This window comes from Taudactylus pleione, unplaced genomic scaffold (genome assembly GCF_031769625.1).
Source record: "Taudactylus pleione unplaced genomic scaffold, aTauple2 ptg001339l, whole genome shotgun sequence".
In the NCBI taxonomy this organism is placed as follows: domain Eukaryota; kingdom Metazoa; phylum Chordata; class Amphibia; order Anura; family Myobatrachidae; genus Taudactylus; species Taudactylus pleione.
Genome location: NW_028285739.1, coordinates 1,988,076 through 2,011,642, shown reverse-complemented (window position 1 = coordinate 2,011,642; position 23,567 = coordinate 1,988,076).

Below are 23,567 nucleotides of genomic sequence, written 5' to 3'. Positions count from 1 at the left end.
TTTTTTATTTTGTTTGGAGTGCCCTTTGGGGGTTTCAGCACCTTTTAGCGGTCAATCCAGCCGGCCCTTTATTTATGGGACACAGGCGCACGCTTGGCACTACTTTGTTGATGCACGTGCGGCTACTGCGCACACAATTCACAAACACAAAAAAATATATTTTTTTATTTTGTTTTTAGTGCCCTTTGGGGGTTACAGCACCCTTTAGCGGTCAATCCAGCTGGCCCTTTATTTATGGGACACAGGAGCACGCTTGGCACTACTTTGTTGATGCACGTGCGGCTACTGCGCACACAATTCACAAACACAAAAAAAGATATTTTTTATTTTGTTTGGAGTGCCCTTTGGGGGTTACAGCACCCTTTAGCGGTCAAGCCAGCTGGCCCTTTATTTGTGGGACACAGGCGCACGGTTTGCACTACTTTGTTGATGCACGTGCGGCTACAGCGCACACAATTCACAAACACAAAAAAAGATATGTATTTTTTTTTGTTTGGAGTGCCCTTTGGGGGTTACAGCACCCTTTAGTGGTCAAGCCAGCCGGCCCTTTATTTATGGGACACAGGCGCACGCTTGGCACTACTTTGTTGATGCACGTGCGGCTACTGCGCACACAATTCGCAAACACAAAAAAATATATTTTTTAATTTTGTTTGGAGTGCCCTTTGGGGGATTCAGCACCCTTTCGCGGTGAATCCAGCCGGCCCTTTATTTATGGGACACAGGCGCACGCTTGGCACTACTTTGTTGATGAACGTGCGGCTACTGCGCACACAATTCACAAACACAAAAAAATATATTTTTTTATTTTGTTTTTAGTGCCCTTTGGGGGTTACAGCACCCTTTAGCGGTCAATCCAGCTGGCCTTTTATTTATGGGACACAGGCGCACGCTTGGCACTACTTTGTTGATGCACGTGCGGCTACTGCGCACACAATTCACAAACACAAAAAAATAATTTTTTTTCTTTTGTTTGGAGTGCCCTTTGGGGGTTACAACACCCTTTAGCGGTCAATCCAGCCGGCCCTTTATTTATGGGACACAGGCGCACGCTTGGCACTACTTTGTTGATGCACGTGCAGCTACTGCGCACACAATTCACAAATACAAAAAAAGATATTTTTTTATTTTGTTTGGAGTGCCCTTTGGGGGTTACAGCACCCTTTAGCGGTCAAGCCAGCTGGCCCTTTATTTATGGGACACAGGCGCACGCTTGGCACTACTTTGTTGATGCACGTGCGGCTACTGCGCACACAATTCACAAACACAAAAAAATATATTTTTTTATACTGTTTGGAGTGCCCTTTGGGGGCTACAGCACCCATTAGCGGTCAATCCAGCTGGCCCTATATTTATGGGACACAGGCGCACGCTTGGCACTTCTTTGTTGATGAACGTGCGGCTACTGATCACACAATTCACAAACACAAAAAAATATATTTTTTTATTTTGTTTGGAGTGCCCTTTGGGGGTTACAGCACCCTTTTGTCGGTCAATCCAGCCGGCCCTTTATTTATAGGACACAGGCGCATGCTTGGCACTACTTTGTTGATGCACATGCGGCTATTGCGCACACAATTCACAAACACAAAAAAAGATACTTTTTTATTTTGTTTGGAGAGCCCTTTGGGGGTTACAGCACCCTTTAGCGGTCAATCCAGCCGGCACTTTATTTATGGGACACAGGCGCACGCTTGGCACTACTTTGTTGATGCACATGCGGCTACTGCGCACACAATTCACAAACACAAAAAAATATATTTTTTATTTTGTTTGGAGTGCCCTTTGGGGGTTACAGCACCCTTTAGTGGTCAATCCAGCCAGCCCTTTTTTTATGGGACACAGGAGCACGCTTGGCACTACTTTGTTGATGCACGTGCGGCTACTGCGCACACAATTCACAAACACAAAAAAAGATATGTATTTTTTTTTGTTTGGAGTGCCCTTTGGGGGTTACAGCACCCTTTAGCGGTCAATCCAGCCGGCCCTTTATTTATGGGACACAGGCGCATGCTTGGCACTACTTTGTTGATGCACGTGCGGCTACTGCGCACACAATTCACAACCACAAAAAAATATTTTTTTTTATGTTGTTTGGAGTGCCCTTTGGGGGTTACAGCACCCTTTAGCGGTCAATCCAGCTAGCCCTTTATTTATGGGACACAGGCGCACGCTTGGCACTACTTTGTTGATGAACATGCGGCTACTGCGCACACAATTCACAAACACAAAAAAATATATTTTTTTATTTTGTTTTTAGTGCCCTTTGGGGGTTACAGCACCCTTTAGCGGTCAATCCAGCCGGCCCTTTATTTATGGGACACAGGAGCACGCTTGGCACTACTTTGTTGATGCACGTGCGGCTACTGCGCACACAATTCACAAACACAAAAAAAGATATTTTTTTATTTTGTTTGGAGTGCCCTTTGGGGGTTACAGCACCCTTTAGCGGTCAAGCCAGCTGGCCCTTTATTTGTGGGACACAGGCGCACGGTTTGCACTACTTTGTTGATGCACGTGCGGCTACTGCGCACACAATTCACAAACACAAAAAAAGATATGTATTTTTTTTTGTTTGGAGTGCCCTTTGGGGGTTACAGCACCCTTTAGCGGTCAATCCAGCCGGCCCTTTATTTATGGGACACAGGCGCATGCTTGGCACTACTTTGTTGATGCACGTGCGGCTACTGCGCACACAATTCACAAACACAAAAAAATATTTTTTTTTATGTTGTTTGGAGTGCCCTTTGGGGGTTACAGCACCCTTTAGCGGTCAATCCAGCTGGCCCTTTATTTATGGGACACAGGAGCATGCTTGGCACTACTTTGTTGATGCACGTGCGGCTACTGCGCACACAATTCACAAACACAAAAAAAGATATTTTTTTATTTTGTTTGGAGTGCCCTTTGGGGGTTACAGCACCCTTTAGCGGTCAAGCCAGCTGGCCCTTTATTTGTGGGACACAGGCGCACGGTTTGCACTACTTTGTTGATGCACGTGCGGCTACAGCGCACACAATTCACAAACACAAAAAAAGATATGTATTTTTTTTTGTTTGGAGTGCCCTTTGGGGGTTACAGCACCCTTTAGTGGTCAAGCCAGCCGGCCCTTTATTTATGGGACACAGGCGTACGCTTGGCACTACTTTGTTGATGCACGTGCGGCTACTGCGCACACAATTCGCAAACACAAAAAAATATATTTTTTAATTTTGTTTGGAGTGCCCTTTGGGGGATTCAGCACCCTTTCGCGGTGAATCCAGCCGGCCCTTTATTTATGGGACACAGGCGCACGCTTGGCACTACTTTGTTGATGAACGTGCGGCTACTGCGCACACAATTCACAAACACAAAAAAATATTTTTTTTTCTTTTGTTTGGAGTGCCCTTTGGGGGTTACAACACCCTTTAGTGGTCAATCCAGCCGGCCCTTTATTTATGGGACACAGGCGCACGCTTGGCACTACTTTGTTGATGCACGTGCGGCTACTGCGCACACAATTCACAAATACAAAAAAAGATATTTTTTTATTTTGTTTGTAGTGCCCTTTGGGGGTTACAGCACCCTTTAGCGGTCAAGCCAGCTGGCCCTTTATTTATGGGACACAGGCGCACGCTTGGCACTACTTTGTTGACGCACGTGCGGCTACTGCGCACACAATTCACAAACACAAAAAAATATATTTTTTTATCTTGTTTGGAGTGCCCTTTGGGGGCTACAGCACCCATTAGCGGTCAATCCAGCCGGCCCTTTATTTATGGGACACAGGCGCACGCTTGGCACTTCTTTGTTGATGAATGTGCGGCTACTGATCACACAATTCACAAACACAAAAAAATATATTTTTTTATTTTGTTTGGAGTGCCCTTTGGGGGTTACAGCACCCTTTTATAGGTCAATCCAGCCGGCCCTTTATTTATAGGACACAGGCGCATGCTTGGCACTACTTTGTTGATGCACATGCGGCTATTGCGCACACAATTCACAAACACAAAAAAAGATACTTTTTTATTTTGTTTGGAGTGCCCTTTGGGGGTTACAGCACCCTTTAGTGGTCAATCCAGCCAGCCCTTTTTTTATGGGACACAGGAGCTCGCTTGGCACTACTTTGTTGATGCACGTGCGGCTACTGCGCACACAATTCACAAACACAAAAAAAGATATGTATTTTTTTTTGTTTGGAGTGCCCTTTGGGGGTTACAGCACCCTTTAGCGGTCAATCCTGCCGGCCCTTTATTTATGGGACACAGGCGCATGCTTGGCACTACTTTGTTGATGCACGTGCGGCTACTGCGCACACAATTCACAACCCCAAAAAATATTTTTTTTTATGTTGTTTGGAGTGCCCTTTGGGGGTTACAGCACCCTTTAGCGGTCAATCCAGCTAGCCCTTTATTTATGGGACACAGGCGCACGCTTGGCACTACTTTGTTGATGAACATGCGGCTACTGCGCACACAATTCACAAACACAAAAAAATATATTTTTTTATTTTGTTTTTACTGCCCTTTGGGGGTTACAGCACCCTTTAGCGGTCAATCCAGCCAGCCCTTTATTTATGGGACACAGGAGCACGCTTGGCACTACTTTGTTGATGCACGTGCGGCTACTGCGCACACAATTCACAAACACAAAAAAAGATATTTTTTTATTTTGTTTGGAGTGCCCTTTGGGGGTTACAGCACCCTTTAGCGGTCAAGCCAGCTGGCCCTTTATTTGTGGGACACAGGCGCACGGTTTGCACTACTTTGTTGATGCACGTGCGGCTACAGCGCACACAATTCACAAACACAAAAAAATATATTTTTTTATTTTGTTTGGAGTGTCCTTTGGGGGTTACAGCACCCTTTAGCGGTCAATCCAGCCGGCCCTTTATTTATGGGACACAGGCACACGCTTGGCACTACTTTGTTGATGCACCTGCGGCTACTGCGCACACAGTTCACAAACACAAAAAAAGATATTTTTTTATTTTGTTTGGAGTGCCCTTTGGGGGTTACAGCACCCTTTAGCGGTCAAGGCAGCCGGCTCTTTACTTATGGGACACAGGCGCACGCTTGGCACTACTTTGTTGATGAACGTGCGGCTACTGCGCACACAATTCACAAACACAAAAAAATATATTTTTTAATTTTGTTTGGAGTGCCCTTTGGGGGTTACAGCACCCTTTAGCGGTCAATCCAGCTGGCCCTTTATTTATGGGACACAGGCGCACGCTTGGCACAACTTTGTTGATGCACGTGCGGCTACTGCGCACACAATTCACAAACACAAAAAATTTATTTTTTTATTTTGTTTGGAGTGCCCTTTGGGGGTTACAGCACCCTTTAGCGGTCAAGCCAGCCGGCCCTTTATTTATGGGACACAGGCGCACGCTTGGCACTACTTTGTTGATGAACGTGCGGCTACTGCGCGCACAATTCACAAACACAAAAAAATATATTTTTTAATTTTGTGTGGAGTGCCCTTTGGGGGTTACAGCACCCTTTAGCGGTCAATCCAGCCGGCCCTTTATTTATGGGACACAGGCGCACGCTTGGCACAACTTTGTTGATGAACGTGCGGCTACTGCGCACACAATTTACAAACACAAAATTTTTTATTTTTTTATTTTGTTTGGAGTGCCCTTTGGGGGTTACAGCACCCTTTAGCAGTCAATCCAGCCGGTCCTTTATTTATGGGACACAGGCACACGCTTGGCACTACTTTGTTGATGCACGTGCGGCTGCTGCGCACACAATTCACAAACACAAAAAAATATATTTTTTTATTTTGTTTGGAGTGCCCTTTGGGGGTTACAGCACCCTTTAGCGGTCAATCCAGCTGGCCCTTTATTTATGGGACACAGGCGCACGGTTGCCACTACTTTGTTGATGCACGTGCGGCTACTGCGCACACAATTCACAAACCCAAAAAAAGATATTTTTTTATTTTGTTTGGAGTGCCCTTTGGGGGTTACAGCACCCTTTAGTGGTCAATCCAGCCGGCCCTTTTTTTATGGGACACAGGCGCACGCTTGGCACTACTTTGTTGATGCACTTGCGGCTACTGCGCACACAATTCACAAACACAAAAAAAGATATTTTTTTATTTTGTTTGGAGTGCCCTTTGGGGGTTACAGCACCCTTTAGCGGTCAATCCAGCCGGCCCTTTATTTATGGGACACAGGCGCATGCTTGGCACTACTTTGTTGATGCACGTGCGGCTACTGCGCACACAATTCACAAACACAAAAAAATATATATTTTTATTTTTTTGGAGTGCCCTTTGGGGGTTACAGCACCCTTTAATGGACAAGCCAGCCGACCTTTTACTTATGGAACACAGGCGCACGCTTGGCGCTGCTCATTTGTTGATGCACATGCAGCCACAGTGCACACAATTCACAAACACAGAAATTTTTTTATTTTTTTGCACTTGGGGGGAGCACCCCTGACGGACAGAGCACCCCCTGGACAACACTACAGCACCCCTTTAGGACTGGGACACTGCACAGGACTTTGGAGTGGACACAGCCCCTATGGAGAACTGACTGCACAACACAGTCCAGCCAGTCCCTATGGACTTTGAAGTAGTGGATACAGCCCCTATGGACAACAGCAGCACAGCACAGCACAACACTACACTGCACTACACTACACTACACTACAACACTACACTACACTGAACAGCCCAGCCAGCCCTAACTCCCACCCTCCCTCTTCACTGTCCACAGCCGAGTGAGAAAATGGCGCCGACGCGGGTACCTTATATAGGATCCAAAACCCGCGAGACCCGGAAGGCGGGATGATGACGTTTTGCCTCGATTTCAGATCCGAGTCAGGTGGGAAAAGTCGAGCCTGACTCGGATCGGCCTCGGATCGGGGGGCTCGGGGGGGTTCGGATTTCAGAAATCCGAACCCGCTCACCCCTAATAAAAATAAAAATATTTTTATTCTATTTTTAATTTTTATTTTCATTCTTTAATGTTCAATACATAGTGCTAATTTACAAGGTCTTAGTTTATTCATTCGCCGAGCGCAACCATTATTTCTTTCTATTCAATATATATAAATAAACAAAATAGAATACTCACCTCAACCTTATCCTAAGCAGCATTAACCCAAGAGCTATTGTATACTCAAATCTCAACCATAAACCTAGTTTAATATCTATAATTCGTAAGAGTCCTAACAGAGATGTGATTGTTTATCCAAATTTCACAAAGCATATTTGAATTTTTACTGTGGCAGTCACATAATGTGAGCTACGGAAGTTAAGTCTATGGACAGCACCAAAGTGTCCATTCTATAGCCAATTTCTGTGCTAAGTGACAAATTTCACTCTTTTTATATGCATCTAGGGGACACACGAGGACGATGGATAGGTCTTCTGACCGATATACCATCCTATCTGACGTTTGGCAAATTCATACACAATTACCAACACTGCCCTATGTGTAGTGCCTGATGTCACAAGTGGGTGGTCATTTACCTAAGCCAGTCAAGTTGTGATGTCAGTCACCGGTGGTCACAACAGCAAGTGTATGAGCGGTCGGCTGAAGTCCGTACACACAGCACAATATGCTGATATACTGTATCTACAGATACAGATATATCAGCCATTAGCTGTGGTGCACACCTGATGTCATATGTCTGTGAAAGACGTCATTCACAGACATATCGCTGGTACACACCCGGTGAAGTGCCCACAATATATTGGCCATTCGATTGAACAGCCAATATATTGGCCTGTTTTCTACCCATTAATCACATAATCAGTACAAAATTGAGGATTCAGTTATCTCAAATTTAGGCAATGTAGCATTTGCACAGCACATTATAATAACTCCTAGTGGTAAATTTACTAAAGTGAGAGTTTTTAGAAGTGGAGATTTTGCCCATAGCAACCAATCAGATTCTAGCTATTTTCTAGAAGGTGCTAGTTAATTGTTAAGTAGAATCTTATTGGTTGCTATGAGCAACATCTTCACTTCTAAAAACTCTCACTTTAGTAAATTTACCCCCTATATTCTTATGTTTATAGACAGAAACAAGCAATAAAGTAGTGTATAATGACCTTATTAACAATTTAAAAGACTTTATTCAATTCTTACATACTTTCTGAAAGGGTAATTATTCGATGGTTTGAGATTTTATATTGAATTTCAGAAGTATGTCTAAATTGATTTCACTACAATCTAGAACAGATCTTGCCAGTGGATTGGTTACAATTTCCTATAGTTATGTTTGACACTGTGGATGGTCTTGCAATGTACTAAAGCCCATATACAGTAGCTATAGTAATAGTGAAACAGTGCACCTAAGAAGGAAAATTTAATCACTGGGAGCCAACAACATGTCAATCTTTGAAATTACACTGTGTTGAGACATCTAACCTAAGTATGATTCAAAATGCCATATGTTATTATTGTTAAAATAATCAAGTGCAATAACATAAAGTAAAGAACCTTAGGAATCAATACTGCAATAGTGTAACTCATCAAATCAGTAAGCCTTATTGATTCTCTTCCTTACATCTTTGCTATAATGAAGGACCTAATCTTTCTTCACAATTGCAAGAACTCCTTTCTGATAACAGGAAACACTCTTTCAGATTCAGTAGGGAATTGAATGAAGGTCCATTGCTGAAAGATAAAACTATGGTAGTTTTTCTTTTAAATGTACTAAAATAATAGAAGTAGACAGGAAAAAGTGTAGCATTGGCGACTAAGCATACTACCTGACATTGTTATATATACTGTATTCTTCAGCTTACGTATCGCTGAGCTATACAATAGATTTGAATTCAGATTTAGTATCCATTACATTCCTTTACTGAAAGGTGACATTCTAAAGAAATCTCATTTATGTAAGTAAGGGTTTATATCACATGTGTGACAATTGTAAGTGTAGAACAAGAAAAAGGAACAAAGCACCAGTATTGGACTACTAGCAATTTCAAAACATGCCTGAACTTAAAAAAAGGAAGATAGCACAATCAAATAACATACCACAGGCAGGGTCAGACTGGACCACAGGGGTACAGGGAGAATCCCCGGCGGGCCCGACTGCCTGATGGCCCCTCTAGGGGTAGAGCAGGATCATGGATGAACTTGGGCACTTGATTTGTTTCTATGGAAACTACACTCAGATTACCCCTCCTGTCAATCAAAGTGGATGGTGCTGACACACCCCTGTCCCCTCTTTTATAAAAGTTCCCTGTTCTTTGCATGTCCTCTCTAATGGTTGGCCAAGTCCATCTGTTTTGGCTGGCCACACGTTTTAAACTTGGGCCCATATCATTGCATCCGACACTGACCACAGGGATGATATCATAGCTTACAGATGTCATACAGATGTGTCCTCTTGCATCTTTGCAGTTCTCTCTACAAACGTGCACATGCATTGCGCCAAGCGATTCGCCACGGCCACGTGCACTATGCTACGCCATGCTGTGCACTGCGTTCACAACTGGCAAAATCTAAATTTTTAAATAACTTAAAATTACTTCATAGCGTTGTTACACACCTGCTACAGGACAATAGGCAGACCTTTAAACGTTGTGTCATGTCTCTGTTCAATGTTTATGTTCATTCAAATATATTTAGATAAAGTACTAAACATTTTTGTTAAAAATCTATGTTCTAAAAATTAACTTTACAAACATAAACACATCTTAGGTGATTGTTATCTATGGGTACGCCACTGTGCCACTATTTGCACTCTTTCATCCAATAACCAATACTTCATTATTAGGAATCTGCTTTTTTTGTTTTGGGTCTATATGCACAACGTTTCATAAATGCAAAATATCTTTTTCAAGATTGTCATTATATTGTTGTACTGTATGCCATTTCCAATCCGATGTGTGCTTAATAATATATACATAATTGTCTTAAAAGTTTTCAACAGCAATATGAACTTCACCAAATGGTAAGTTTTTCTTTGAGTTCTGCAATTTCTACATGTTCTGTTTGCTTTCAGCCTTTTCTTAAAAAATGTCTGATAAAAGCTTAAAGGTCACTTAAAAAAGAGTACACTGAAAAGGTATGCAGTCGGGATGCCGACGGTCTAGATGCCGACTAAAGGCATTCCGGCTGTCTAATCCCAGCAAGGGTCTAATGACAGGCGTCAAAATCTCGATGCCTGTCATTTTACTTACGCCGGGAGCCCTGCAACCCGATCGGAGGTAAGCCGGGCACTGACAGCCGCTTTTAGGTTAGGGGAAGGGAGGGTTAGGGTTAGGCAACCCCCTGGGAAGGAAGTTTAGGTTTAGGCACTTGGGGGGGAGGTTAGGCAACACTAAGAGGGGGTTAGGTTAGTTTATACATACCTTTAGCTCAGTCGGGATCTTCACTGGTGCCAGTCTTCCAGCGTCGGGTGGAAAATCATACCGATCCCCACTGATAATGTGTGTGTTTTGACTAAGAAACCTACTTGTACATTTTTTTAACAAAATGATTAGCAAAACAATAGTCTAAATACATTACTATAATGTGTTTTGTCGAAGCTGGATTATTGGCTGAGACAAGATCAGTTTAAAATTGAATCTCAGCGACACCATCTTGCGACTGGCCGCAAGACACCATCTTGGAAATGAGATCGCAAGACGCCATTTTGCGAATGGCCGCCTAAGCTCCATTTTAGATAAACTCACACTTTAGTACATGTGGCGATATTACTATTAGCATCATGCGATTGCATCTGCGACCATCGCCACAGTTACGGCGATTCATCAAAAGCCCATTTCATGACTTTACGTAGTTTGGGTGCTCTGGATAAAGTGTATATTATTATAATTCCCCTAAAGGATATATTTCAGAAATGGCTGTATAGTATGTCAAAATTGGATTGCATTAGCTAAACAGAGCAAATGGCCACGTGACAACTAGCCTGTGTAGACAAGCTTCCTGGACATAATATCTGCTCTCACTCCAGGTGGCCCTGCTCGAATACAGCAAGAGGGTCGTTTGTAGCACTTTACATTAGCAGGCTTCCTACAATAAAATACCTTCAAAGCCAAGAGTGTTATCTGAGGTTTGGGTCTAGTAGCTGTGCTAATTTGCATTTACACAAGAACCTGGGAGAACAAAGGACTGTACTTTTGAGCCTGGGAAGGGTGGGGGCTGCTGAGAGAGGGGGCATGTGGAACTATAATGCTCAGCATTCCACACTGCTAGGTGTTCACTTAGTTAAAGTGAGATTTAAGTGCACCATTTCTCATACACACATTAATGTTAACTAGTCACATATTAGCGAATGCATAAGATCCTGTATGAAAACACTGTTTATTAGCTTTATGTGCACGCATCTGCCCTAAGTTAACTAGCATCTTCACATCACACCCCGCATACTTACACATTACATATTCACATAAAAAGGTTTAATAAGCTTTAAAGTATAAGATTTAAGTTCGTTCATTTAGCATAGATGCTGTGAAATAAAGATTATTTGGTAACTAAGGTTTTATACATGATAAGTAAGCCGTTATTGGTATTTTACTGATGCGTACTCTTTCAACAGTATTCCGGTACCATCGGTGTGGAGATCGCATCATGCATTCTCAACTTATGGACCGCAGAGACTTCAAGCAACAAAATGTACATTATATGAACAACTGTTAGGATGATGTATGAGGCAGGAAACCAGAGACACCCAGTTGTTAGAGGCTGGGTTGTGTCTATTTGAATCAACCTGTTAAATGCCTTGTAACATATGCCCTCTCCTTTAGGACCAATGGTATTAGCAACAAACTTCTCTATTGTGTTGTTTATTTCTGGGGGTATAAATATGTGTGCTCTGACCCTGGGTTCCTAGTCTTTGTGCTGAATGCTGATTGACGAGGGGTTTCTTGCTGATGCCTAACATCTGGACCAAAGAGCGCTGCATATGTATAATTGTACTTGGGTCTGTATAATCTCTTTGCGCTAAGATTATATGAGAATCATAGCATGTAACTGCTGTACTTTTACTTGAATAATACTTTGTGCTTTAGAACCACAGGTTCTAGGTCTGGAGTCTATATTTACTGTATGACTGCATACGCAAATTAGCGTCATCCTTAGAGGTTTATAGGCAGGATATTAGAAGGTATAGGCAGGGGTATATAGAGGTTCAAAGGCAGTATCCTTAGTTTGGGGCTCATAGTGAAGTCACTTACCTACTCACACGGCACATACAGTTATCGATATCTCAGCAAAGGGTGGAGTGGCCACATGCAGGGTTTACCTGCAACCACTTTGTACTGAAAGATCGCTATCCATTTTTGTGTGAGCCAAGGAAGCTGACTAGAATCCAGGGACAAGAGAGGAATAAGTTTGTTTTCCTTTGTTGATAGAACCTAATGTTTAAAGGGGTGCCGCAGTATTGAGCACGCGGCTGAGTCGCAGTTTTGCGCACAGTAAAGACGCACTTTTGCGTACGCAGCTAAAAAGTTGTCATATGGTTGTGTGGTAGTCACATTATTGTGTATATGACTGGTCGCACAATAGCGTATACGTACTTCCGGTTGTGCTGCCACGTGTTTAAATAAAGCCGTTGAGGTTTACATTTTTCAATTGTTATCAATATCTGGGTTAACGTGTATTTTTCTGCGCAGGAAAAAGTGTGTAACAGTGAGTATTTGTTGGTAGGGGTAACTTGTTCCCTACAGTTAGAGGTACCGTTTGACCTTTAAGGGCTAAGTGCTAGTCACATGGTAAGCAGCTTACTGTTCTATACACAGTAGCAGGTGTACATGTTGTCTTTGTTGTAGAGAGGTGCGTGGAAGTAGCCTACTTAAACTTCCATAGGTGTGGAAGTTGCCTTACTAAATCTTATCCAGGTGTGGAAGTTGCCTTTTTCAAATCTTATCCAGGTGTGTGGGCGCTGCCGTTTAAATCGTCCATAGGTAAGTGAAAGTATCTTGATTGTCTTTCACCAGTTTAAATCTTTATTGAAAAGCGTAGGATTTGACTCAGAATGGTAGCTGCACAAACAATAGAGATGTTAGACAATGATGTGCTGCTAATGGAAGCGCCGTTTGGATCGGCCCATCATATTATGCATACTAAGTACGGTACTTATGCGATAAGGTATTGTGATGTATGGTTTAAAATGACGATGAAGAGTGTTAGACCGTTTCCCAGAATTGGTAGTTTTGATAAAAATGTACTAGATAATGTGCAGGATCACATCAGTCTGATGCGCTCCCGAGAGAAAAAGGTCAAATATTATGAATGTTTAAAGTTGTGGCAGCATGAAGGGGATGCGTGGCTTAAAAATGTGCAAGCGACGCAAACTAGCATTGCGAGCGCATTGCCAGAGAATACATCTGCGACGCTGAATTGCAATATGGGCGAGCCGCAAAATGGCGCGCACGTGCAGCAAGGTAGCATTGTGGAGAGTACTGCCAGCAGTTCACGCTCACCACCCCCACCTTATGTGGATGGAGGTGCAAGTACAGTTACCAAAAATACCCATAAAAATGTAACAAGCAATTTGTATCCTCTCTTAAGCAATCATAAAGAAAATGTTTATGATGTGGATGATGAGCCTATTGTAATGTCTGCCATTTCCCATGCTGTGCAAATGATAGATGCTGCATCACCACAAACACGAGTGGTGCCGCCATCTCCATCGGTAACAGCAAGGGAAGTGCTAAAACCCTCTGCACCCGTAGAGGAAGTTGTCAATACCATATGTAGCAGCAGCAGATTAAACCCCCAGCCAGGTAACAAGGTCAAAGGTAGCAGCGCTACCGGTCTGCATCCCATTCAGACAATAACCATTCTGAATGGAAATGCAGATGCGAATGGTGTAGTGCCCACGAGGGAAGTAGTAATCCATTGTCCCTAGACAAGAGCAGAACTAAATTCCATCATAAATGATTTCCCCGGACCCAAAAGGGAACTGGCCAAATGTCAAAGATTTTTGAGAAATTTGGGTAGTTCTCATGAGCCAACTAATAAAGATTGGTGTGTGGTGTTAAGGGCCTGTCTACCACGCAATACCGACGTGACAAAATTTATCACGGATTGTGTATTGGATGGTGACGTTCCCTTAACAAACCAAGTAAACCAAGGTAACATTTCCCGCATTGGAACTCAATTGGGTATATATTTTCCAGTAGTAGTTAACCGGAACAAAATTTTCACCATTAAGCAAAAGGAGAATGAATCTGCAGAAGATTATTGTGACCAGGCTCTGCAGGCTATCACCCAGTACACTGGGTTAGAAGATATTAAAGATAGCACTCACCACAGGGGAATGATAGGCACTGTACTCATGGATGGTCTGAAAGAGAATTTAAAGACTCGGGTTCAGACCTCCCAACCTGGCTGGAGGGGAGTCACAATAGATACCCTCATAGAATCTGCCATAGAACATGATAAAAACATCTCAAAGAAGAGAGAGACCCAGAGCGAAAAACTTATGGCTGTCAGTATACAAGCTCTGGAGGGAATGACGGCAACATCACAGCCAACAGACACACTCGCATCTGCACACACACTTACACCTGAACAGTTATATGCCCTCACTAACCCCACACAACAACAAACACAGCTCTATTCCACAAACCCTATACAACCACAGGTCCCATACTACTCACAAATCTCATATCCCCCACAATACCCTTACCCTCTCTATCCTTACCCATATCCACCACCTTTACCCTCTGCTCAAACCTCACAACAACACATGTCTTCACCCGATCCACGAACATGTTTTAATTGTAAACAAACAGGACACTTAAGTAGAAACTGTACAGTAAAAAGAGTAGGAACCCCAAATCAGGGAAGACCTGGACATCCCCATAAGGGATATGCACAGAGACCAGCAAATGTCCAGCAGGCACCAGCTCCAATTGTGGCCATAAATGCTTTATTGGAGAATGGTAGCCAACGCTAGTGGTCAGGTCATACCTGTAGTCTACAGATAGTCAGGTTAACGGGAAGTACTAGGGAAGAACCGGTCATGATGGTTGATGTAGCTGGTACTGAATATCCTTTTCTTGTAGACACAGGGGCGACCAGGTCAGTGATAAAATATCCCGTTAATTTACAGGTGACCATTGAGACAGTGCCAACAATGGGTGTAACAGGTAAAGTGGAACATTATCCTTTAACAAAGTCCACAGAGGTTACTATTGGGCCGTTGCATACCAGGCATTCTTTCCTTCTGGCTGCTGCAACTCCTACCAACCTGCTGGGTAGAGACTTATTATGTAAGATGGGGTGTGTTATATATTGCACCCATGATGGTGTATTTTTAGATATCCCAGAGAGAGTTGCACACGAGGTGCGGGATATGTTGGAAACTCCCCAAAGGATAATGTATCACTCTACAAGTTTAAATGAAAATCCATCTCAGGTAGATGAAATGTCCCAAATTCCAGATTCCCTTTGGACTAAGGATGGACAGGACACTGGATTAATGGCAAACGTAAGCCCTGTAATGGCAAATTTAAAAAGCGGTAGGCAAGCTCCAAAAATTCCCCAGTACCCACTAAAACAGGAGGTAGAATTAGGGGTTTTTACAATAATTTAGCGATTATTGCAACAGGGAATTTTAGTTCATACAGCTAGTGTAGCCAACAGTCCCATCTTCCCGGTGAAGAAGAGTGGTGGGAGGGGTTATAGGCTGGTCCAAGACCTTAGAGGTGTTAATAAGGTAGTAGAGAGCCAATTCCCTGTAGTGCCAAATCCAGCTGTCATCCTGATGCAGATCCCACCAAATGCAACCCATTTCACTGTCATTGACCTCTGTTCTGCTTTCTTCTCTGTGCCTCTCCACCCTGACTGTCAGTATCTATTCGCATTTACATAAAGAGGTGTACAATACACATGGACACGTTTACCCCAAGGTTTCATAGACAGCCCCAGTATCTTCTCCCAGGCATTGCACGGCTGTTTACAATCTTTTCAACCTGCCAATGGATCTGTTCTAATGAAATATGTGGACGATTTATTGCTATGTTCTGACTCGTTTATGTCATGTTTGAATGATACTAAACTTTTGTTGCTTCATCATTTGCATACAGGACACAAGGTGGCTAAGGACAAACTATAGCCATGCCAATCCAGAGTAAAATATTTGGAACACTGCCTAACCCAGGGGTTACGACATCTTACAAATGATAGAATCCAGGCCATTCAGAACATGACACTGCCGCAGAATCAACAGCAAATTCTTACCTTCTTGGGAATGTGTGGATACTGTAGAATGTGGATCCCAGGTTTTTCTATTTTGGCCTTGCCTTTACAGGAATTAGTCTCTTTCTCAAAGCCTGATCGTTTCATACACACAGAGGAAACAGAGCAGGCTTTTCTTAATCTTAAGGATAGTCTGACAAAAGCTCCTGCATTGGGAATACCTGATTATGAAAAACCATTTGATTTGTATTGTACGGAAGCCGATGGTTATGCTACAGGTGTCCTTACACAAAAACATGGTGATGCCAGTAGGCCCGTAGCATACTACAGTGCCCAATTGAACACTGTGGCAAGATCACTCCCCACTTGTTTGAGAAGTGTAGCAGCTACCGCTTTATTGGTGAGTAAAAGTGAGGATGTAGTATTGGGTCATGATATGATTGTCTACACTCCCCATGCTGTATCTGCTCTGTTGAACTCAGCTCAAACCAGACACGTCTCTTCGGCTAGGTTTACCAAATGGGAACTAGCTCTAATCACACCCGCAAACATCACTGTTAAACGTTGCAGCATGCGGAATCCAGCAACATATTTACCATATGTACAAAATGATGTACAAAGGGTGGAAGGAGGCGAGCTGCTGGCGGGAGGTGAGTTCAGCGGATATAATGATACGCACGATTGTATGGAATATCTGAATAAGACCTTTACTGCTAGACCTGACATACACGACACACTTTTAGAGAATGTGGATGTGACTTTTTATACGGATGGGAGTTGTCATAGGCAAACAGACACAGGTGAATTATGTACAGGTTATGCTGTTGTAAATGACACAGACATCATAGAAACTTCACCTATTGGTCCTCCTCACTCAGCCCAGGTGGCAGAGTTAGTAGCACTAACTAGAGCATGTGAACTTGTAGCAGGCAAATCTGCTAACATTTACACTGACTCGAGGTACGCGTTCGGGGTGGTGCACGATTTTGGGGCTCTATGGCGTCTGAAAAATTTTATGACAGCAGCAGGCACACCAGTTGCACATTCCCGACACATAAAACATCTTTTAGAAGCAATCCAACTGCCCAAAGTGGTGGCAGTAATTAAATGTAAAGCCCATATATGTGAGGATGATCCGGTGTCACTGGGCAACAACAGAGCCGATGAAGCTGCAAAATGGGCAGCAGGGTTAAAAATGTTTTCTCCCACTGAAAAAAATATGTCTTTCCAAACAATTGATATGCTGAAATTAATTGAGATGCAAAATTTGTGTTCAATTCAGGAAAAGTCCATTTGGAAGTCCAAGGGATGTGGGCAAGAGTCCTCCAGGCTCTGGAGGGACGGACAAGGTAAACCAGTAGCCCCCAAGGCATATTACCCCAGCCTGGCTGAGGCAGCACACGGTCTGACTCATCTGGGAAAACAAGGTATGTGCAAGTTTGTGAGAGCATACTGGTGCGCACCAGGTTTATCTTCACAAGCAGAAAAGATAGCAATGTCCTGTCTGACCTGCTTGAGGAAGAACATAGGGAAAGCGATCCCTACCGAACCGTCCCACATTTCACCGACTGATGGACCTTTCCAGGTGATACAAATTGATTTCATCCAATTACCACCCTGCAGGAATCTTAAGTATGTATTAGTGTGCACTGATGTATTTTCTAATTGGGTTGAGGCCTACCCAGCGGCCACTAATACTGCTGCGTTTACTGCCAAGAAAATAGTTCAGGAATTTGTATGCAGGTACGGTATCCCTAAAATCATTGAGAGTGACAGGGGTACTCATTTCACAGGTGATGTTTTTCAAAATATGTGTAAGCTGATGGGTACTAATAGCCGACTTCACAACCCCTACCGACCGCAAGCCAGTGCCAAGGTAGAAAGGATGAACGGGACTATTAAAAATAAGTTAAGTAAAATCATGGCAGAGACTGGACTAGGATGGCCAGAAGTGTTATCTTTGGTCCTACATAGCATAATGACCACTCCTAGACCCCCTCTAAATCTATCCCCATTTGAAATACTGTTCGGTAGACAACCTCATTTGATTATAAGTCCACAGGAAGACTTGAAGGGTAACAATGAGGTAACTGTAAAGTATCTTATATCAATGAGTAAGCAGTTAAAGCAACAGCAGCAGAAACTGAAATTGTTGTCTCATGATATGCCTGAAACTAACTGTCATGATGTTGAACCAGTAGAATATGTTATGATCAGAAATTTCTTGCGTTCAGGTTGTTTGACTGATCGGTGGGAAGGTCCATACCAGGTGCTGCTGACAAGTACTACATCTTTGAAGGTGGCTGAGAGAGATACCTGAGTCCATTCCACTCACTGCAAAAATGTCAATCAACCGGTGGAGAAACAAGTCGGAGACAAAGCTGATAGCATGGACCTGTTGCTCGCGAGCTTGTTCCGGGAGGATTGAAAAGGTCGTAGTGAGATACCTGAACTAAGAGAAATTTGCAGGTCTTGTTGTGACAATGGATGGGCCTGCTGTGTTCATTTTCATATTTTCTTTTAGAGTGTTCACCTTCCAGGTCGGTTCGGGAATATCCAGTTTCTGTGATGGGAGACCGATTGAGGAAATGGGAGCTGATGGCAGTGCTGATGGAGTGGAGTCAGGAGGAGTGCAATGCCAATCAGGGGAGTGTCTGACCAATCTTAGTACTGTTATTGTTAAGAGAGCTGTCATTCCGGATACTTGGGGATGGTGTGCAGGTTTATCATCTGAAGATTCCTGTATTTGTGAGCTTTGTGGGTCCCTAGTTGATGAGAACTGTATCCAACGGTGCCAACCTAAATATAACCCGTACTGGGGTGGGTATCCTTTAGAGGATTATCATAGCATGGTAGGCAAAGTGTTAAATCAAACTGATTGCTGGGTGTGTTCACATGTGCCACAGGGACAGCATAATGTAGGGTTGGTGCCATTTCCGCTGAATATCACAGAAATTTTAGAATTACAAAAAGGGAAAACATTGGATGGAAAATTTCTCTCATCCAAACCACCTCATTTCAAACTATATCAATTCCAAGTAGATAGATCACTTTTGTGTTTAAACATAACCAACCCCAATAAACCCGGGAGTTGGGAAGTGACGGGGAATAATCAGGCGATGACCTTCTCACAAAGAGCTGATAATGAGTCCATAAACCATGATCTGTTACGCTCAATTAAATCTAGTGGGAAACATTTTAGGTACCAGTATACATTGAGTTCCACCAAAGAAATTATTGATAAGGTGCCAGATGGTTATTGTGCTAAAATAATACAGCCAGAAACTAGCATGTACCAGATGGAAGACCCAGAAATAGCATTGTTTGCAAGGGAAATGTGCTTAATGATAATGATGCATACCATTCCTTATGTTCTCCCTGATAATGTATATTTTATATGCGGAAGAAAAGCATTTAAGTGGCTCTCCCCGAGTTCCGAAGTTTTGTGTTACCTGGAAAGAGTAGTCCCAGAAGTTATGACCCTCACACATGTTGAAATGCTTGGCATACATAAAAACACACCGTCACCATATCTTCACACACAATATGAACACAGAGGCAAACTAAATATGATACCTGGTGACGTGCACAAAGCCACTCAGTTAATTAGTGAGACAACAGGCTTTCAAGTTTTAGTCGCATTGGATCCCACCAGGATCGCTCGGGGTACATTAAACTTTAGATATATTCAGGAACTTGCTACATTGATAGATAATATCACCGAGATGTACGATGACACATTCAGGTATACAGGGAGTGAATTGCAAGCATACAAGAAAGAACTGGTGCAACACAGGCTAGTGTTAAATTATTTAACTGCTGTTACTGGAGGGTATTGCGTAACATTGGCCACCCAATTTGGAGTAAAATGTTGCACCTATGTCACCAATGATACCAGCGACCCTAAGGAGGTGATAGACCGGAAGATGGATGAAATTCTGCAGCTAAAATGGGAATTTCGTAAGAACCATAATGCTTCAGTGGCTGAAGTAGGGGAGAAGATAGAAGGATGGGTTTCATGGCTGAACCCAGTGAAATGGTTCTCAGGTCTAGGGGAATGGGTCCAGGAAGTGATCGCCAGCATAGGCAAATTCTTAATCCTTATACTGATTGTCATCATAATAATTGGCATATGTGTCCGGTGTGTTCCTATTGTGTTGAAGTGTGGAAAATGTAAAAATAGAGTAAAACTAAAGAACAAAATTATGATGGTGGTCAGTATGAATACCGATGTAAATACAGAACTGCATTACAACCCTGAACTAGGAAATACCATCATTTAATGTATTATATTTAGATATGCATAGAATGTATTATTGAAATGTTATTTTTAAAAACACCTCAGATAATGTAAAGTCTCAATTCCCCTTCAAGACTGCCTTTATAGGACTGGTGTATCCCCACACCTTTCACATGATCTTCCAAGATCCGCGGTGTGCGTATAATAGTAGTTTTATCTCCCCACTCAGAGACACATTATTGATGGATTAAGAACCACCTTGTGCCATCCCATAATAACACTAAATAGTATATAAATGTAAGCCTAAATTATATTTTAAAATCAGATTGTGATAGCATGTTGTTCGCTATGAAACGGTGGACTGTCGAAGCTGGATTATTGGCTGAGACAAGATCAGTTTAAAATTGAATCGCAGCGACACCATCTTGCGACTGGCCGCAAGACGCCATCTTGGAAATGAGATCGCAAGACGCCATTTTGCGAATGGCCGCCTAAGCTCCATTTTAGATAAACTCACACTTTAGTACATGTGGCGATATTACTATTAGCATCATGCAATTGCATCTGTGACCATCACCATAAGTTACGGCGATTCATCAAAAGCCCATTTCATGACTTTACGTAGTTTGGGTGCTCTGGATAAAGTGTATATTATTATAATTCCCCTAAAGGATATATTTCAGAAATGGCTGTACAGTATAAAATACCTTCAAAGCCAAGAGTGTTATCTGAGGTTTGGGTCTTGTAGCTGTGCTAATTTGCATTTACACAAGAACCTGGGAGAACAAAGGACTGTACTTTTGAGCATGGGAAGGGTGGGGGCTGCTGAGAGAGGGGGGCGTGTGGAACTATAATGCTCAGCATTCCACTCTGCTAGGTGTTCACTTCGTTTAAGTGAGATTTAAGTGCACCATTTCTCATACACACATTAACACTCACAATTGCGCTGTTAACTAGTCACATATTAGCGAATGCATAAGATCCTGTATGAAAATGCTGTTTATTAGCTTTATGCGCATGCATCTGCCCCAAGTTAAGTAGCGTCTTTACATCACACCCCGCATACTTACACATTACATATTCACATAAAAAGGTTTAATAAGCTTTAAAGTATAAGATTTAAGTTCGTTCTTTTAGCATAGATGCTGTGAAATAAAGATTATTTGGTAACTAAGGTTTTATACATGATAAGTAAGCCGTGATTGGTATTTTACTGATGCGTACTCTTTCAACAGTATTCCGGTACCATCGGTGTGGAGATCGCATCATGCATTCTCAACTTATGGACCGCAGAGACTTCAAGCAACAAAATGTACATTATATGAACAACTGTTAGGATGATGTATGAGGCAGGAAGCCAGAGGCACCCAGTTGTTAGAGGCTGGGTTGTGTCTATTTGAATCAACCTGTTAAATGCCTTGTAACATATGCCCTCTCCTTTAGGACCAATGGTATTAGCAACAAACTTCTCTATTGTGTTGTTTATTTCTGGGGGGTATAAATATGTGTGCTCTGACCCTGGGTTCCTAGTCTTTGTGCTGAATGCTGATTGACGAGGGGTTTCTTGCTGATGCCTAACATCTGGACCAGAGAGCACTGCGTATGTATAATTGTATTTGGGTCTGTATAATCTCTTTGCGCTAAGATTATATGAGAATCATAGCATGTAACTGCTGTACTTTTACTTGAATAATACTTTGTCCTTTAGAACCACAGGTTCTAGGTCTGGAGTCTTTATTTACTGTATGACTGCGTGTGCAAATTAGTATCATCCGTAGAGGTTTATAGGCAGGATATTAGAAGGTATAGGCAGGGGTATATAGAGGTTCAAAGGCAGTATCCTTAGTTTCATATGTACACAAGTGAAAGGTGTAGTCCAAAAAAGAGTGTATATTATATAAACTACCACTAAAAAGACCTTGCATTTATGTACTTGATAAACATAAATTTATCCCCAAAAAATGCACACAATTTTTTTTATTGGAAAATATGGTGAAGTTTCAAAGTACAAAATCTACATATAAATTGTAAGCACATAAGACTTTTTTAAATTAAAAATATGTACAAAAACAAATGTTTTCTTGGAAGTTGCAAGAACACAACAAGTCATCATTTACATCAGCAGGCAAACAAATACACTTTAAGCTAGGAGTGTGCATTGGCCACTTTTCATGTTTTGTGTTTTGGTTTTGGATCTGGATCTTTCTTCATGTTTTGAATCATGATTGGTTTTGCCAAAACCACCTTCTGTGTTTTGTGTAGGGATGTGTTTTGGTTTTGGATCTGGATTGGCCCTGGTTTTTTTGCCAAAATCTCACCTCCCTGTTTTGTTTTTCAGGTTTTGGTTTTGGATCTGAATTTTTTCTTAAAAAATAAAAAAAACATCTAAAATCACATTAAATGGGCCTTTTTTTGTTCCTACAGTATTAATAACCTCAATAACATTTATTTCCACTCGTTTTCAGTGAATTTTGACCACCTCACAGCTCACAATATTGATTCTTTCATCTAGTTAAAGGGCCAAAAGTTTGCATCCAGCTTGCTGGCTCAATACTGATTGATATAATTTTTAATAGAGTTGAGGACTGTGCAAAGATGATGGTTGGGATACCCTTGAGGATTGAAAAATTGACAGTTTATAGTTGGTGCAGCCCCTGACTGTAAAATTGATACTAAATTAATGAAAAAACAATTCATTGGTGCAGCCCTGGGCTGAATAATTAATACAGGTAATAATTTAATTTAAAAAGTAAAAAACAATTCATTGGGTGCAGCCCCTGTCTGTAAAATTGATAATAAATTAATTAAAAAACAATTAATTGGGTGCAGCCCCTGGCTGAATAATTAATAAAAAGAAATTCATTGGTACAGCCCCTGGCTGTAAAATTGATAATAAATTAAATAAAAACAATCCATTGGGTGCAGCCCCTGGGTGAATAATTAATAAAAAGAAATTCATTGATGCAGCCCCTGGCTGTAAAATTGATAATAAATTAATTAAAAAACAATTAATTGGGTGCAGCCCCTGGCTGTAAAATTGATAATAAGTTAATTAAAAAACAATTCATTGGGTGCAGCCCCTGGCTGAATAATTAATAAAAAGCAATTCATTGGTACAGCCCCTGGTTGTAAAATTGATAATAAATGAATGTAAAAATAAACCATTGGTTCCTAAACCAACCATAACATTAATTTAAAATGTCAGACAACAAT